This window comes from Polypterus senegalus, chromosome 12, assembly GCF_016835505.1.
Source record: "Polypterus senegalus isolate Bchr_013 chromosome 12, ASM1683550v1, whole genome shotgun sequence".
Classification (NCBI taxonomy): Eukaryota; Metazoa; Chordata; class Cladistia; order Polypteriformes; family Polypteridae; genus Polypterus; species Polypterus senegalus.
Window position 1 is genome coordinate 56334609 of NC_053165.1, and position 18338 is coordinate 56352946.

Consider the following 18338-nt stretch of genomic DNA (forward strand, 5'->3'; position numbering starts at 1 on the left):
AGCCGGGGCAACAAAAGACTGGAAAATGTGTCTCTGAAGAGAATGCCACCTCTGAGTTCATCTTGGATAGGAGTGGGCAGGCACTCTTTGACTTTAAGTTGTTCATTACTTATATTCTGCTGCTGTTTGGCTGGTGCTCTTTTGTTTTTTCTGCCTGATGGTCATGTATTTTAAACTCTTTTACATTTGAGGTTGGCAAAGCACTGTGCACCATCATACTTGCTCAATTGCTTGCCCATTACGTTTGAATCTTTTATTTCATATTGTTGATATCTGTTTTGCAATTTAATATGAAAGGTGCTGGCCCGGTTTCCATGTTAGATTTCTTTTTCTTTTTTCTTTTGTTTTTTTTTTTTCCATCTAGACTGATAAAGAAACCTTAAATTCAGTTGTGTGAAGTGCAATGGCAATTAAAAGGCATGTCTGTTTAGAGTAAAACAGCATACATTGGACAAGCATTTTCTTGTTTAAAAAATGTTAACAAGAACAAATTTTAGACCTCCGCTGCATCTTTAGGTTCCTTTCATAACCAACATCTTTATATGCTTATTTAAATGTTACACTTTTGTGTGTGGTCTAAAGTGCTGAAGTACAGCTACTTCTATGGTAGTGAAGATTTTCTGCCTCAAAACATCATACATCTTCAAACATCATTTGTGAATTTCCCCTTGGGGATTAATAAAGTATCTGTCTGTCTAATGATTTTCACTAGCATGAATTGCGTCCCTGCCTAATAGCAGTTGAATCTGAATTCAGTTTCACAATAGTGCCTCTTTGAAGAGTTTGCTTGTGCTTATTGTATTGTCCTGCTTTTCTTCTGAGGACTTCAGTATTCTCCCAAATTTCAGATACTATCAGGCTTTGTTCTTCCTGTTTTGTGGTCCTGTTCTGTAATCAGAGAAGGCTGCTTTTAAAAAATATACTAAATTAAACTGAAAAAAGCAGCAGTTTCTTATTTGCTGTGTTGAAATTGGGAGATATTTGAAAGTTATTTCAGTTTTCCGTATCTTAAGACTTATTCTATTAATCTTTAGTTTATTTGATAAAAGTGATCACTTATCTTCACATTCTGTTATATTCACTAGACGTCAAGTCTGTTTCTTCCAGCTGTTTTTCGGTTGGTGTTTTGATTTCTGCAAGTAGTAGTAACAGCAGCAGTTGCAATACAAATTAAAGACTGGAGGGAGAGAGGGAGGATTGTGATTTTCTTTTTCATTTTACTTTAAATTGTGTTTTGACATATATAAAGGCAGGCAGTTTGCCTGGGTCAGCCTCTTTTGGCAGGCGGTTACTTGAATACAAATGCTTTTTTGAAAATTGTGTTTTTATCGTCAGAGTAGTTATTAAGGCCTACCCCACATACTTACTAGAAAATGAGATGTAAGGAAATCATTGTAGTGAAATAAAACACTTGTTAGTCAAGCTGGTTGACACTTTTTGAATTTTTTTTGGTCAGCTTGCATTGAACAACCCTTGAGAACCAGCCTTAGTGCTGTAGTACATGGTGAGAATTGAGCAGTCACTGACCTCACAGCCAAATTACGCAGGGATTACGCAGAAGATTAATTGGATCAGCCTGGGGCAGCACATCTTCTGTGAGTTGAACAAGCTTAACTAGGCTGCCACCAAGTGCACATAAAATTTGCAGTTAGTTTTGAGCTCATTCGATACGCTGGGGTTTGTCTGCTTATTAACTGTGTCTCTATCTTTTTCACTAAAGGTTGCTCATGGTCAGATTGGACCTGGCATAAATTTGCAGCAGAAAGTGGTGTGATTTACAGGCTTTAAAGAGCTCCCTCATTCTTAAAGTTTAGGATTTATATTGTTGTAAGGCAATAGAACATAATGTATGGAAGGAAATCTCATTGCAGGAAAAATTAATCCTGTCTTCGTTCTAAATAACATAGTGTAATGCTTTTCTTTGCCAATGGGAGGGAGGGAGTAATGACAAATGAAACAATGCATTTTCTCCTGTGTGCTGGATTTATTGAAGGACACATAAATCAAGTATCTCTAGATAATGCATGCTGGGGGTGCCTTGTTTGCTTTTAACTTTTTGTTTATATTATTTTTTGTTCTCTTCTCCATACATCAGTGTCTTTTGCAGTGAGCTAGAATAACAAGTCCTGCTGTATATTCACTGTTTGCTTGGTGTTCGGGTTAACGTTTAGTGTAGTTTTCAACTGAAAGCAGCAAATCTTGGCTGAGACTCTTAGGCAGCTGAGTTTACTGAAGTCTGAGTTTGCCATTTAAGTCTTTTCCAGTTTTGTATTGCTTTACTGGACAACTGTAGCTCCCTAGTTTTGTCAGGTGGTCGGTGTACGTCTGAATAGTCTTGGTACTCTTTCCGTCATTGATCTTTCTTGACTTTTGTCCAATCTGGAAATCGAACAAAATGATGCAGAAGCTGCTCTTTACAGAGTAAAATAAATATAAAAGGCAGCCTTAACAGTGATCCTACTGACGCTTGCGCAGTAACTCCATCAATCAGGTGTTAAAACAGACAGAGCTGAAATAGTTTCTTACACTTTCCTTTCACAAAAGTTGCCATCTTGACTCCCAATTCATCAGATTACCATCTCACAAGTTAAATGATTTGGACAGGTACTCTGTAGAGTGGGAGGCTTTTTTCCATTTCAATTAAAGGTGGTCGTTTTAAGTTTGTTTTTTTTTCTTCTGTCAGTCTGCTTTACACTTTGGGTACTTCATATAACAAGATGGCCTGCCGCATTTGCTTCTTCTCAGTGAGAGGCCAGCTTTTCTCAGTTTGTCCATGAACTTTGCCACCAGTGTCTCAATGTTTGCAATCCAACTTTAAACTTTTCTTTAGACTCTACTCACCACTTTCTTGTTTAGTTGCCTCTTTTTTTTTCATATACCTTTGTAAAATACTCTGCCTTCCTGTGTAGAACATTTGGGGTTTTTCCACCTACTTGTCTCCATGTTCCAAAGACTGATTAACTGATATCACAGGTAGCATGTACCTATTTTTGAATATTGCTCTCAGCTCTTAAAAACATTCTAGTGCTATTGAAGAGCTGACAGATCAGCAGCAAAGCTATAACCTCAGTACTTTTCATGCTAGATGAGTATGCCTTGTGCAGTATCTTGTCTCTCATTTGCTCCATTACAGTCAGTTGCAATAATTTGCTTTTCCAATGTCATTTGGTGCACCATAGCCCTTGTTAAGGGTATAGTTTGTCTTTGTTCATGGCTGCTGAGAGGCGCATGCTCGTCTTTCAGGCTTCGAAAGCATTCTAGCCTAAACATCATTCAGTTGAAAAGAGGCACTCTGATACTTGACAGAGTAGTAGTTGTGCATATCTTAGGTATGGTATGGATTTCATTGCCTGCCGTGCATTTCTGGAAGAATGCAGCCTCTTGACCCTTCATGTGCATATACATTCAATTTACAAAAGCTGGATATTTGGGCAGGAGTGCATGTTTAATGAAAACCATTTGTGAAAATGAGATTAGGCCTGACTGGCGTGAGGTGTTGTTGGCTTTTGTGTAACTGTGGGCAGTTTTAGGCTTTAGAATGTATCAGCCAATTAATCACCTTGCCCTTTTTAATGATTTCCATTTGTAAGCTTAAAGCTACATGTGGGATAAAGGGGTGCAAATGAAGCGAGACATGTGCTCAAGTGTCCATCAAAGTCTTGTTTTGCATGGCAAGATCAGAAAGTTGGGATTTGATTAGTTTTCTCATAAAAAGCCTTTTTGTAGTTAACCACACTGTGAAATGCACACATGGGTACATTTCTTAAGATGGATTTCCATGGGAAGGGAAAAGAACAAGGAAACACATCAGTTCACAGCCATAATTGCATATCATGACTTTTGCTCATGAGCACTTTAGCAGGCATGGTAAATGTCAACGTGTTGTGCAGTGGTCATAAAGCCACTAACAGGTAATACAAACCAAAAGAGCTGATGGTGGTCTTTGTGAAACAGGAGCATCCTGCACAACAATATGAGGAGCAGTGCAACATTTACAATGGCATGGAATCTTGAAATCAAGGGGAGGAGGATATTTATTTATTGTTCAGTGCACATTGGTCTCTTCTCAAATCTCTAGCCTCAATGAACATACAGTATGTTTGAAATAAAAGTTACACAATGTGGATAAGCAAGTAAGTAAGATGAGAAAAGGTGATTTGTCCATTTCTGTCTTCTTTTGTATTTTTTTACTGTGTGGCTAAACCACCACAAAAAAGAACAAGGAGAAAAGTCAGAGAATGGGGGAAGCTTTGAGTTAAACAGTGGAGATGTTTTTGTATTTAGTGTGCTGCATACTAACTGCTGTGGTTTGTCCTTGGTGTTCTGGTATTCTCAAGTAAAGGGATGTAAGAGGCATTTGGGGTGGCTTTTAACAGCACCTTAAATAGCAAATGCCATGGCTATAGCCTTCAAAAGTCAGGTCTTATCTTGGGGCTTTTGAATTCAAGAACTGTGGAAATTTTTATTTGGTTATTTATTTTGTATGGTGTGGTGCATCAGTTGCCATTTCTTAGTTTGCCAGCTATGGCAGACAGAAAATGAAGCATTATTATACAGACTCTGTGCTGTTATGTGTTATGTAAAGTACCTTGTTATAAGCGGGAATCTGCATTTTTGATCTAATTACCTGTAGCTTTTTCACACCTTTTCCTGGCATCTTTGTGCTGTAAATCTAAGTTCATGGAAACTTAATGAAATTAAAAGAAGTCATCAATGTTTGGGAGTGCAAGCCTTATAGTGGTGTCCCCATTTCATTCAGGTTATTATTTTCTATCCATAGCACCAGTGTGTTGGTTGTCAGAAAGGACTATGCTTTATTGTTTTTACTCCACTGTAATACAATTCATATTCTACTAAAAAATAAATAAATAAAAAAGAAGCTCTTGGTTTAGGAATGCAGTCAGCTGCCAGGACTGGGAGGACTGCCAAGTCAGCCTGGAGCGGCCACAGCATTTCTTTCTCTTAAAGTTCGTGTAACCAAATGCACTTCTGTAATCATATAGCAAGATACTCCGTCACTTGGCAACTACATAGCTCAGCTTAGAGCTGCACGTGAGATGCAGAAGCCTGTTTATAACAATCCATCAAAACTGAGTGTTCTACACAAATTATTAGATGGATGGTTTTCAGTCTGAAATCATTTTTGCTGATACAGTATCCCTCTGCACTTTTGTTTTTATAGCAGTCATACTGAAGATAAAACTGTGGGAAAATTAAACATTTTTAAATATAACTGTTTATTAAAGTTTTCTGCTCTTTTGCTAGTCACTTAACAAATATGTAATTGATTAAACATCAACTATTGCTTTTACTTGCAGCATCCATCCATTATCCAACCCGCTATATCCTAACTACAGGGTCATGGGGATCTGCTGGAGCCAATCCCAGCCAACACAGGAGCAGGAAACAAACCCCAGGCAGGGCGCCAGCCCACCGCAGGGCACACACACACATACCCCCCCACACACCAAGCACACACTAGGGACAATTTAGGATTGCCAGTGCACCTAACGTGCATGTCTTTGGACTGTGGAAACCCAGAGGAAATCCACGCAGACACAGGGAGAACATGCAAACTCCATGCAGGGAGGACCTGGGAAGTGAACCCAGGTCTTCTAACTGCCAGGCAGCAGTGTTACCCACTGCGCCACTTACTTGCAACATTTATGAGGTAAATATGTTCAGCAGAAATGATTGTGTATTTATGGTGTTGGTTATTGGAGCAGTGTGATACTTCATGACAGCTACTTCAGAAAGTGGAATTGATTTATAATTTTCTGAGGTAACTCCTACTTAACTCAAGACCACTCATGGCATTAAATTTTAAAGAATAGTAAAATTGCACATGAGGCTTAATGGAAAAGGCCGACAGAGCTTAACCTGAATAATGTGTACAGCACTTTGTACCATGTCCTTTTCCGCTTACAGTAGTATTCCCAGCTGCAGGTGACACTGGGATTTGGTGTGTACCAGCCAAATGAGTACCTGTAAGGCACTCTGATGTACTAACCCGGTTGTGCAACTGGGCCTTCCACTTCTTTTTTTAATCCTAGTTAGATGAAATTTGCCCTCTTCTCTCAAGAGATGTAGAGGGTATTTTTGCATGAAATGTTAAGTTTCTTCTCTATCTGCCACATGGAATAATCTTCATTTCACATGCAACATTATGCTGACTTGTTTCTAGAGAAAGTGGTTTTGTTTTGGCCATTTTTAAACACAGAGCTGAACTTTATGAATACTACCCTCTTGTAGCCCAGAGAAAGACAATTTCACTTGCTGTATTGCACTGAATAACAAGTTTCATATGCACTACCACAATTGCAAATGTTTCTCTAATAACTTCTTACCATTTGAACATGATTAATTAAGGATTAGATAAGAGATTTTATGAGGAGGACAGTAGGGTAAAAATAGCTATATTTTAAAATCATTGTAATGGTGCCTTACAAAGTATCAATTTCTACCAAAAATGTGAAGATTTCTTTTTGATTCCCAAATTTTTTCACCCTAGCTTCCTAAGGTTCTACGGAGGCAAAAGGAAAAACTAGCAGTTAACATAAATCACAAAAGGTGGGATAGGAGCTTATTTCAGCTACATATGGCCTAATATAGTAATCACAGGAGTCAGCCCTGGGTGGTTCAACAGTCAATCAGAGGGCATACTTATTTTAGAAAAACAAGTGAAATGAACATTTCTTTGAAGCGGTAGGTTAGAAAAGTGGACTGTCCAGAGAGAAACCAATGCAGTCATGGGTGGAATGTACAGTCAACATACAAATGTCCATCAGGAGATCCTGGCACTGTATTTGTAAGACAACTGCCCATTAACCTAAATTCTGCCATTTTGAAATGAGCATGTGTATAGTTCAGATGGGATAAAAGTGTACTCTTGTAGGGTAAAAAAATGATAGAATCAAAGGGAGACTAAAAGAAAAGTAGCATGCAGCTGACTAAATACTAGCAAGTGTTAAGACTGGATAGATAATCCAGGCCAGGGTTTCAGCAGCACCACCTCAGGCCTTATGTAATGCTGCCATATTAAACACATAATTATCCAAAAGATTTGTCCTGTAATATGTAGATGGATGTATTTTTAAAATTCTAATAATAGTTATTTAATATTAGAAAACAGATCAGTTTTCCACTGTCTTGCAGTGGAACATAGTGCATTCAGAGTGCATTCATATATAAGATGGATAATTTTTTCAGATTGCTTAAATCCTCTCCTGGAGCCCTGTATTTAGTCCAATGCATTCCAAAAGTCATATGCATTCAGTTGTAAAGTTGCAACGTAAAACCCTGCACACATTAAAGGAAGAACAATTTATTTTGTAATAGAAAAAGCAAAAGGCTATATTACCTATAGATGATATATGCAGCCTTGTGAGAAAAGCCACTGTTCAGTATGAGCCCATTTAAAAGCAAGAATTACTGTATGATAGAGAAAATGTATACCTACTTCTAAAAACTTCATCAAGCAAAATATGTGTTAGCTTAAAAATGAATTGCACACATGGTATAATTTCCAACATTGTTTTATTGAGCTGTTAACCTACGTTATTTAACCACTGAATCAATTAATCTTTAACATTGGTGTCATACCAATTCACTTTACTGTAGTAGGGCTTATAAATAAATGAGTTACAATGTCTAAAACGGTAAATCCAATGTTTCTGTTCTTAAATTACTAAATTAAAAGAAAAATGATAATAATACAGTATTAATAATGTTAAGCTCCTCTTTTTCTATCACTATTAAGGCTGTAGTGTAGTATGAATATGCTTGAACTTTCTTTTTTTGCGGGTTTTCTTTTAGTTGACATTCAATCAGTGGATTCATTTTAAATGCATGTGTTTTGAGGATATGATTGGATAACTGGCACATGGATTATAAAACACAAGTATTGTAAGATTTTCTTTTTTCTGTGGACATTTCTCACACTGTTTGCCATTGTACACCATTAGCCATCACTGGGTTCTGTTATAATAAATGTTTTTTTGTTTCATTCTGAATGACAACAGGAGATTAAAATTTTTTCTTAGCCACCTGTACAAACTGCACAGGGTAAGTAACATAAAAAAATATACTTTTTTGAGTGGAGTATTCCTTTAATGCACAATGCTAAAATCTAGACATTAATCTAGCAAATTACATATAGCAATAAAATATCTTGCCTTACACTTGTTTAAAAAAATTGCTCCTTAGGATTACAAAACTGTTTTTATAACTGAAAGGGTAATGGTGAAGGGTTAGTCCTCCATTATTAGTGCCCATTCAAGGATCCAAATTGAGGGCACTGTTAAATGAATCCCAGGGGTCATATCAAATTACCTCAACCTCTTCTGCTTTCACATTATGAAAGATCTTGAAGGATTAACATGTTCTCTTTTTTTATTAATTTATTTGTGTCCATTTTAGTTCACTTCCTTTACGTCACAAGGTTTTCGTGCTATAGCTGAAGTTAATAAGCCATAGTCTTATCTCTAGTGGACAGTGTCAGACAACTGTAGATAATTTCTCAGCTCACTCAGAAAGAAACTTGATTGAGTAAGTTAGGATCATGCACACTATTCAGCAAAGAATCCTCAAAATAAGCTATTAACCCTAAAAATGTAAAACAAAGCTTTTCAATACAGCTTTAAATTATTAGTCTCATCCTTGCACATCAGGAGTGGGCTTAGGCAACACTCACATACTGTATTGTGGCTTTTAGGATAATACTGGGAGCATGCTGTACCAGGTCACACACTGTATTGTTAAGGCACATTCTTGGAAATCACTGTCCTTGTTTGTGTTTTACTTTAGTATAAGGTCTGCCGCCTTGAATAAAAATTGATTTGATGGAATCAGTAAAGGTCTCTGCACATTTTATGGCTCCCAGGAGAGTGCTGTACATTACAGCATAATAAACAGAAATAGACACTACAGTAGAGGACGATGTAGGGATATTTGTGACTTATGAAATGCTTTCACATTTTTTGATTTATGCCAAGTTTTACCTGTTTTAATGTTTAGCAATTGTAAAAGATAATTTGTTCACAATATTTCATGTCTAAACTCATTTTAAGATACCACGTAATAATTTATTTACCAAGATAAAGTTTTTATGAAACTGAATAGATATAATTAAAAATAATAATAAGCAATACAGAGCAAACAAACACAATTATAGTAAATTAAGTTTTTTAGTGATATTTCAAAGGCACACAACCCTCCTCTCCTGTAGTCTCAATTTTCAACCTGAAAGGTCACTTTCATCATGAGCCTTATACAGCATCTTTTAGCAAGCCAACACATTTTTACTAGCTGACAACCGAAAAGCCATGGTTTGCTAACAAGTTTTCCCTCTGTTAAGTCTTCCGCAAAAGAGTGTTGCTGATTAGATTTGTCGCTATTGCCAAGCTCCATGTGACGTCAATCTGCCAGCTATAAACTGATAACACACCTTCACTGAGATGTGTTAGAAGGATTTTTTTTACAGATTTAATATACTAGCATGTCTTGAGGTGCAGCATATTAAGGGGACAATTTTTAATTCTTGGTTATTTTTGTCACCTTCTTGTGCTAGACGTGGCAGTCTGTCTCAGTGAACTTTTAAGACTCAGTTATACGACCAGATCCCTTAGACCCATTTTTGCTCATTCTTCCACAACTTCTACTTTACTTGTAGAAGTGGATTTCTTAAAACAATGCTGCACTTAATTCTTCACATCAGATGAGGTTATGATGAATAAACCTTTCAGGACTACACAAGGATGTGTGGAACTAAAAAAATGTTTGCTAAATGTGCAGGAGTCAGCTTTTTCAGTTGTACAGAATGCTGACTGACCTCAGTCAAAGGTTCCATCAGTTGATAAAGAATCTGTCATGTTTAATAATCTAGCTGCCTGTGAAGTGTGAGTTTTACAGACAACATTTGAAAAGGAATATTCAGGAGTGGGGGATGACAGAGGGACAAAACTGAATTTTTGTATCCAAGAGGTAGTGTAGCGACTTGTAGGCAGAATTTACTTCTCTTTTATATTTTTCACCACACATCTTATATTAGTCATGTTAATGACCCTTGCAAGTGCTGTAGTGGGGTGCAAAATTTGAATTGGTCTCTGCCTGACCAAGGCAGTTCAGCCAGGTGAAAAAACCCTGTTCAATCTCATTCTTCTTCTGATCCTAAATCTTTTTTCTTTTAAACTGAAATTGTTCCCTACTCATATGAATAATGCCTCCTCCTAGTATTTCGTTGTTTACTTTACTCGGGTTCATTGACTGATATATAGATTTAAAGTGTAGTGTTTAACAATGTAAAGCACAGGGTCTAATTAAGACTGAATAATTGCTTACATTAGTTAACTTCTGATATCCAGTTATTCCACTGTCATTAAACTTATGGAGCCTAGCAATTAGATTTGTTTGGTTTTCTTTTTTGTAGATGCAAATATAGATTTGTTTCTGATCCTAGCCCATCTGTGTATCTTGACCATATATGGTAGGGGTATGTATTAGGCTGTCAGCAAACCTGGAGGTGCCTTTAATGTGAAACAGGCTGCACTTGGCTTTAGAATCTGTTTTTAGCAGTTGAGTTAACTGTTTTGATCTGCATGCATGGACATTGCCATAGAGGCCTGATTTAACCCCTTGAAACTTTGTGGATAGTTGGCTTTGACTCATCTAGCAGGCATTTTGTTACATTTGGGCAGAATCAGTTTTGCAGGACGCACATCACTCTGTGACACTTTGATTAAGGGCAGCATGGTAGATAGCAGAAGACAGGGATGGAATTACTCTGCTTGGAAGTTTTAGATTGAGTGGATCTGCTTTGGAACTTTATTTATATGTTTCTACTTTTGACTTTTGCTATAGAAATGCACAAGAAGTAAGGCCAACATATATTTCTTGCTGATTAGGATCTGTTTTACACATAAAAGAATGCATAGAAAATGAGGCCAGTCACCCAGTATTGCAGTAAGCAGTTACTCTATAACAATAAGGCCAAAAAAAATGACCTTCACTAGTTTCAACACAGAAACTTCTTGGAGGCCATGGCAGCTTATCTCTTCTCAAAGATAATGTGAGCTACATTTTTTTAAGGTTGGAATGTATCCTCCCCACTGAGTTATTCCAACAGTAAATTTCAAATGTTGGCAACTCTTTATGCAGCTAAGCTTTGTTTCTTTGCTGTGAATCTTTTCTTCTTTTGTTTCTAATCCTTTCATTCCTGTGACAAACTAAGTGGGTCATGTTTACATTTCATCAAAACTGCACACTTTTAATATAAAGTTAGATAAATAGGTGAATTATACTTTATTTGTCCCAAAGGGGAAGTATTATAATACTGCTAAATGCACATAGGGACGGTTGCCTTGGACAATAGAAAGGCGCTGCTGTCAATAACAAAGTTGTAGGTGGCAGTAAGAGTTGTACCACAGATATATATTTAACATCATTACCATTTGAATAGAGCAGGCCCAGCTTGTAGTATCCACAAATTAAACATGCTGATGAACATTTGTTTCCTTGTTTGAAGTCTGCTAACATTCAGAATGATTCATCATTAAGATATTGGACACAGAGTGAAAATATTTTTTTGTGACATCACAGGAAAAGAGGGGTGAAAAACAAGGTAGATGGGCACTGTCACAGGAGATGCTGTAACAACTACATGGATAACAAAGCCATTTCTGTTTAATTTACCTTGTTCATTTTAATACACTTGTCTGTTTCTGGTTGTATGTTGGACTCATCTCTTTTTCTTTTATACCATGTTTATTTTAGGCTAACCTACTCAAGGTACCTCAGTCTGCTGCCTTTTGTATCTAGAAATGGCTTTGCAATTAAATCCTTGAGAATGGTGATGTGTTGCTTGTTAACTAGCGTACGTAAGTAAGAATTTCACTGCTTTCCTTACACAAGACAATAACGACCCTTTAAAAATAATTAACCTATAGTAGTAGTCTAGTCTGTGTCATTTCTTATCAAATAAGAATCTATTGGATCATTAAATTAGTTAACATGAAGATCTGTTGAGTTTCCTAAAAGACAAGAGCCAAAACAAAATATTTTACAGTTTGTCTTTATTTTCTGTGGAAAATTTCAATGAATACATCACCACAAGGTGCTTTACTGAACATATAAAGTATCATATAGTTTCAAACTGAAAAGGTCAACAATACAGAAAAATTACTTTAAAACAGTAGTGCAAAGCCAAATATGAGTGCTGTTTTGATAGACAGCTAGTGCAGATAGCAAAGATAATTACACCAAAACAGATAGATAGATAATAGTTAAAACAAAACTGATAGATAGATAGATAGATAGATGCTTTATTAATCCCAAGGGGAAATTCACATACTCCAGTAGCAGCATACTGATACAGAACAATATTAAATTAAAGAGTAATAAAAATGCATGTAAAAACAGACAATAACTTTGTATAATGTTAATGTTTACCCCCCCCGGGTGGAATTGAAGAGTCGCATAGTGTGGGGGAAGAAAGATCTCCTCAGTCTGTCAGTGGAGCAGGACAGTAACAGCAGTCTGTCACTGAAGCTGCTCCTCTGTCTGGAGATGACAGTGTTTATTGGATGCAGTGGATTCTCATTGATTGACAGGAGCCTGCTCAGTGCCCGTCGCTCTGCCACGGATGTCAAAATGTCCAGCTCCATGTCTACAATAGAGCTTGCCTTCCTCACCAGTTTGTCCAGGCGTGAGGTGTCCCTCTTCTTTATGCTGCCTCCCCAGCACAGAGGGCGCTCACCACAACGGTCTGATTGAACATCTGCAGCATCTTATTGATGTTGAAAGACGCCAGCCTTCTAAGGAAGTATAGTTGGCTCTGTCCTCTCTTGCACAGAGCATCAGTATTGGCAGTCCAGTCCAATTTATCATCCAGCTAAACTCCCAGGTATTTATAGGTCTGCACCCTCTGCACACAGTCATCTCTGATAATCACGGGGTCCATGAGGGGCCTGGGCCTCCTAAAATCCACCACCAGCCCCTTTATTTTGCTGGTGTTCAGGTGTAAGTGGTTTGAGTCACACCATTTAACAAAGTCCTTGATTAGATTCCTATACTCCTCCTACCCACTCCTGATGCAGCCCACGATAGCAGTGTCGTCAGCGAACTTTTGCACGTGTCAGGACTCCGAGTTTCATTGGAAGTCCGATCTATTTAGGCCGAACAGGACCGGAGAAAGTATAGTCCCTGCGGTGCTCCTGTGTTGCTGACCGCAATGTCAGACCTGCAGTTCCTGAGACGCACATACTGAGGTCTGTCTGTAAGATACTCCACAATCCATGCCACCAGGTATGAATCTACTCCCATCTCTGTCAGCTTGTCCCTGAGGAGCAGAGGTTGGATGGTTTTGAAGGTGCTAGAGAAATCCAGAAACATAATTTTTGTAGCACCACTGCCTCTGTCCAAGTGGGAGAGGGATCGGTGTAGCATGTAGGTGATGGCATCGTCCGCTCCCACCTTCTCCTGGTATACGAACTACAGAGGGTCGAGGGTGTGGCGGACCTGTGGCCTCAGGTGGTGAAGCAGCAGCTGCGCCATGGCCTTCATCACATGTGACGTCAGAGCGACAGGCCAGAAGTCATTCAGCTCACTAGGACATGATACCTTTGGGACTGGGGTGATACAAGATGTTTTCCAAAGCCTCGGGACTCTCCCGTCTTCCAGGCTCAGAAACACTAAAACTGTAGAAACAGAGGAATAAAATGCATCTGTAGAAGCTTTCATGTAAAACAGAAGTCTGTTTTAGGCTTTTAGTATCCGGATATCACATCCATATAAAAAAGAATATATTATATAAATAAAGAGCATGATACATAGAGCTTGGCAAAGTGATTTTAGTAAAGTGTTTCACAGAGACGTATCCACAAAACCTTAACAACCTTTGAAGCTCTCATTCTCTGGCAATATTCACATCCTTCCATTCTCAGGTGTTAACTACTACAATGCTGTCATTCTTCTAAAACTGTGCTACCCCTAAACACAGTGTTTCTATACAGGAAAGAGGAGGCTTGAAATAATCACTCCTACATCTAGAATTAAAGCCTGCATGTTGTACTACTGCATTACAATAAACTTGCCATCTACTCAGATAACAGACCATTCTGGGAGAGGGACTTGATTCTGTAACCACAAGAATTTTTTCTATTAAAGAGTGTGTTGCATCTTTTCCATTGTACTAGAGTTTTTTGTTAAGTCTTTTTGTTTTGGAAGGTATAAGATGTATTGGTCAAAACTTGGAATGAGTCTAGGTGGAGAGGCAACAACTTGTATGTTTTGGCTCAAGACAGTTTTGTTAAATTGAGTCTTCAAGCATTTGCTGCTAGAAACAAAATACAAAGGGTGAATATTAAACACATTATCCATCTGTAGTAGCAAAGATAAATGCAGTCATTAAGCATCCCCAGCGATGGGGCGCCTCTGCAGATTAGCAGCGTTTATCACCTGGTGATGCCTCTTGGGAAACTTTAAAAGATTGTGTGGAGAATGGTGTGAAGGCAATATGGATGTATGGCTTTTTGTCCCATGGCTGTTGAATGTTTTACTTTTTCTGTATTGGCTGGATGTGTTCAATTTTTAGTTCACTGTGGAATTTTTAATACTTATTTTATATATCACCAACTCTTGATTACTGATGCCTATTGTTACATTACAGGATCACAAGGAGCTGACACCTATATGTGGATATATGTCATGCTAGGCCATTCCAGGGTGCTGTTAATCACACAAGTGCAAACTGCAGATGCACTTTAACTTAACATAACACTTTATTGAATGGAGACAGAAATCAGAGAAACCAGAAACAGGACACAGTAAGAATGTATAAACTACAAACAGAAAGTAATGTGTAAGGTGGCATCTCCACCGTGGTGCCTGTTTATAGCACCTTTTACTGCTTCATTTAACAAGCATTTACCTAAATAAAGGAACAGGAATATGTGGTTAACTGCTCATCTTCTCTAATGGAACTCGGCAGTCAGGTGTTAGAATTAGAGCCAAATAATTGAAAACCCTATATAATGCAGTGTTTATGCCAGTCATGTATCCTGGTCTCATAAGAACAAATCTCCTTGCCACAGACTATTATGTAGGTTTTTGGAATTACGCTGGCTGTAAATCATGTCACATGCTCATAGTGGTTTCTTAATTTAAAGGTGATGAAAATTCAGCTATTTAAAAGTGCTGTTGCTGTTTGTAATCTCAAGTCCTGATTCATGAACATTCAATGTGAAGTGATGCTTTTTTTAAGGTTATATTTAGTAGTAGTAGTGGTAGTAGTAGTAGTAGTATACCAGAAAAAGACACAAAGAAAATAATTTGTGGAAAATGCTACATGGCAGTCATACTGTAAAATTTGGGTCCAGAAAGAAATGAAGCTTTGCATCAGTGAAACCTAACTCACAGACAAGCAAAGGATAGTTGCTGTCTGAAAAAGTTTGATCTCTGCAACTCCTTTCATCAAATACGTCTTGTTGCTCATCTGTTTGTGCTTAGTACTCTGAAACTGTTTGTAACTCCCTCAGATGGCCAATGCTTTCACATGTTTCACACTTTAAATGCCATTTGGTCATTGCGAAAATAATTGTATCAAAGTGAACCAGATTTAAAATATCACAGTTAGGCATATTTGGATTTTTGTATTACACTTGTGCAGCTATGGGAAGTGGTGTTGCCTCATAGCTGCAGAAAACCAGTTTAGAGTCACTTCTATGATTTGCACAGATCCTATTTCAATAACATTGGACACATGGGAGAAACTAGGCCCTACCATGTATACACCCACACTTACCATGGACTATATTGGAGTCTCCAGCACCCTTGTATTTTCTGTTTGGGTTTAAAATCAGAATACCTAGAGGAAACCAAGGGGAAAATATTCAAATTCTATAAAGACAAGACAAACAGAGCCTGGATTGAAACATAAAGCTAACCCTGCTGAAGATCACAAGCAACAATAACTCATTGATTCTCCTTGTCAGTCTGACTTATATATACGAAGAAACAAAAATTTCTTTAAGTATGTGCAGGCATAATAAGTTAACTGTTTAAATGATCCTGTTACAGAACGGGCATGCTGTTAAATGGTGATTATGTTTGGATCATTGCCATATTTGCAGTTTTTATGGAAACTTAACTCTCTGTCATCTATTTGAGATTGTTAACTCTGAGAATATATTTCATGTGCTAGTATGTTCATGGAACTTTGCAGTTTCCTTTATGGGTTATTCCCAAAATATGTGTCTTATAATATAAAATAGAGGATTATTCACTCCTTTTTAAACACATGTCTACAATCTGCAATTCCATATGCTACTGAAGTTTTCAATAACAGCCCCCTGCTAATATATCATAGTGAAGCTATAAAGAAAAAAAGTTTTTTTTTTATTTTTTTTTATTTGATGTGACACATCTATATTCTTGTCTTAAGCAGAGAGTACATAGATGGATGTACAGTAGCTGATTATCTGGGGAGGGTATCTGTGAAGAATAATAGTGAATGTTTTGGGTGGTTATTCATTTTTTCTAAGCTTCTTGGGTAAATGACAGCAGCAGCGGCACAACTTCATCCCAACAAACAATGAATCTCAAGTGCTTCATTCCCTGTAGTGACCTCTGCAATCCCAGCCTCCTTTTCAGTGGGGTCAGAAGGTCAGTGGTGCAGAAAAACAGACGTCTTACAAACAGAACTCCTCAACGCCCTACCTCCTACTCTTCGTATTAGACTTTTGTGCTTTAAAGTTAGGTTTCAAGTACAAAGTGTTTATTCTACTTCTGGCCTTCACATGGAGTTTGATAAATAGTTTCAAGCAGATGCCTTAATGCTTTGTATTTATGAGAAACAGAAGCTAATCAGATGAGCTCATTTTATTAGCATTAATTTATCTTTGAATTCTCACATCGGCTTTCTGGCGCTCATTTGTGGTGGTGTGATAACACTGTAGTCATAATACAGAAAACAAAAAATATTGGAATACCTTATCTAGTATCTTATGACACGTTATAAGTTATGTAGACCCCTCTTTGCCATCTTGTCATAAGTCTAGCTTTGATAAAGCTAAGCAATGGCCAGAAAAGAAGTTTTCAAGAAGACTGATCTGTTTGGTCAAACTATCTTTAGTATTGTGCCACTGTTTTTTACTCCTCATTTCAAATATGATTCCCGGTTGACCAAGGTTATAGGAGTTAAACAAGGTTCCTGTTTCTGTCTCGCGTCCATGACCCTGTGTAAGTCTCTTAATTGTTGGCTTCTAAGCAGTTGCATTTCAGCACTGTACTACTAAAAGTACCTTTTCATTGTGCTCAGTAGAATTCAAAGCACTATATTAAATAAAGTTTGTTTATTTGAGCTTCCAATATAGTAAAACAGAACAGCAGTGAGCTTTTCAACCCTCAGCATCCTAGTATTATCCAAGGAACAACAGCACTAGTATTAGGAGGATTGTTCGTATACAGAAATAATATTTTCAGTCCTTTTCGCAATTAAACTAAGCACAAATAGAAAAAAACTGAGTTGTTCATTTGAGCTTTGCACACTGCCTCACTTTCACAGTAAAGCAATAAATGAAGACCTAATGGCTAATAGATTGATTGTGTGGTCTTTCACAACAGACACTTTTCCAGTAAAAATAAAGTGTATTATAGTAGAAGAAATATATTAAACTGTTTTAACAAACTATAAGATGTCATGTAATGTATTCAGCAAATGACAAAAAGAGCTCTCTATGCTGACAGAAGAAAAACGGGTAGGTCTGCTTCCCAGCCTCTCTGTGTGTCCTCCTTTCTTTGGTCTATTTCTCTTTAGTCAGTGGCTTCAAGGTCCTACCAGACCTTTCCACTTGCTGTTGTATTTCATTTTAATTGATTTCTGATTCCTTGGAATTAATCAACCTTCAGGCATACTCCCCTTTCAGCTGGAGAGGTGAGATTAGAAATTCACATGCTAGCTAGCTTTCCCAGCTGAAAGAAAAGATGGTGGCACAAGACCATCCTGCTTTTGACAGATATTATGCTACTCTTTCTCATTACAGAAAAAGTTGCCATTGACAGTAAGTAGAAGCTATCCAACCAAAAACATGAGTTGGTTGATACCAGACCTGATGTGTGAATGTCCAACCTTAGATGGTAGCCTAAAAATAGTGTTCAGAATGTTGCATAGCAGCATCCAAAGGAACCAAATGACATTTTCAGTTATGAATATTCAAATTGTAATATTTTTTATTTTGATGTGAATGTTGCAGCCCTTTTTCTATTTTCCTGTCTGGGTTAGGTTATACCATGAAACATTTTTGTTTTTATTTATTTGGTGTGGTGGATCTATTGGCTGAACAGCT

General features: G+C 37.5%; 1 protein-coding gene across 19 annotated transcripts in view; it reads left to right on the forward strand.

Annotated features, from left to right (window-relative positions):
- The window catches only part of arvcfb (ARVCF delta catenin family member b), a 292166-nt gene that overhangs the window by 110005 nt on the left and 163823 nt on the right, over positions 1-18338 (forward strand). The window lies entirely within an intron of this gene.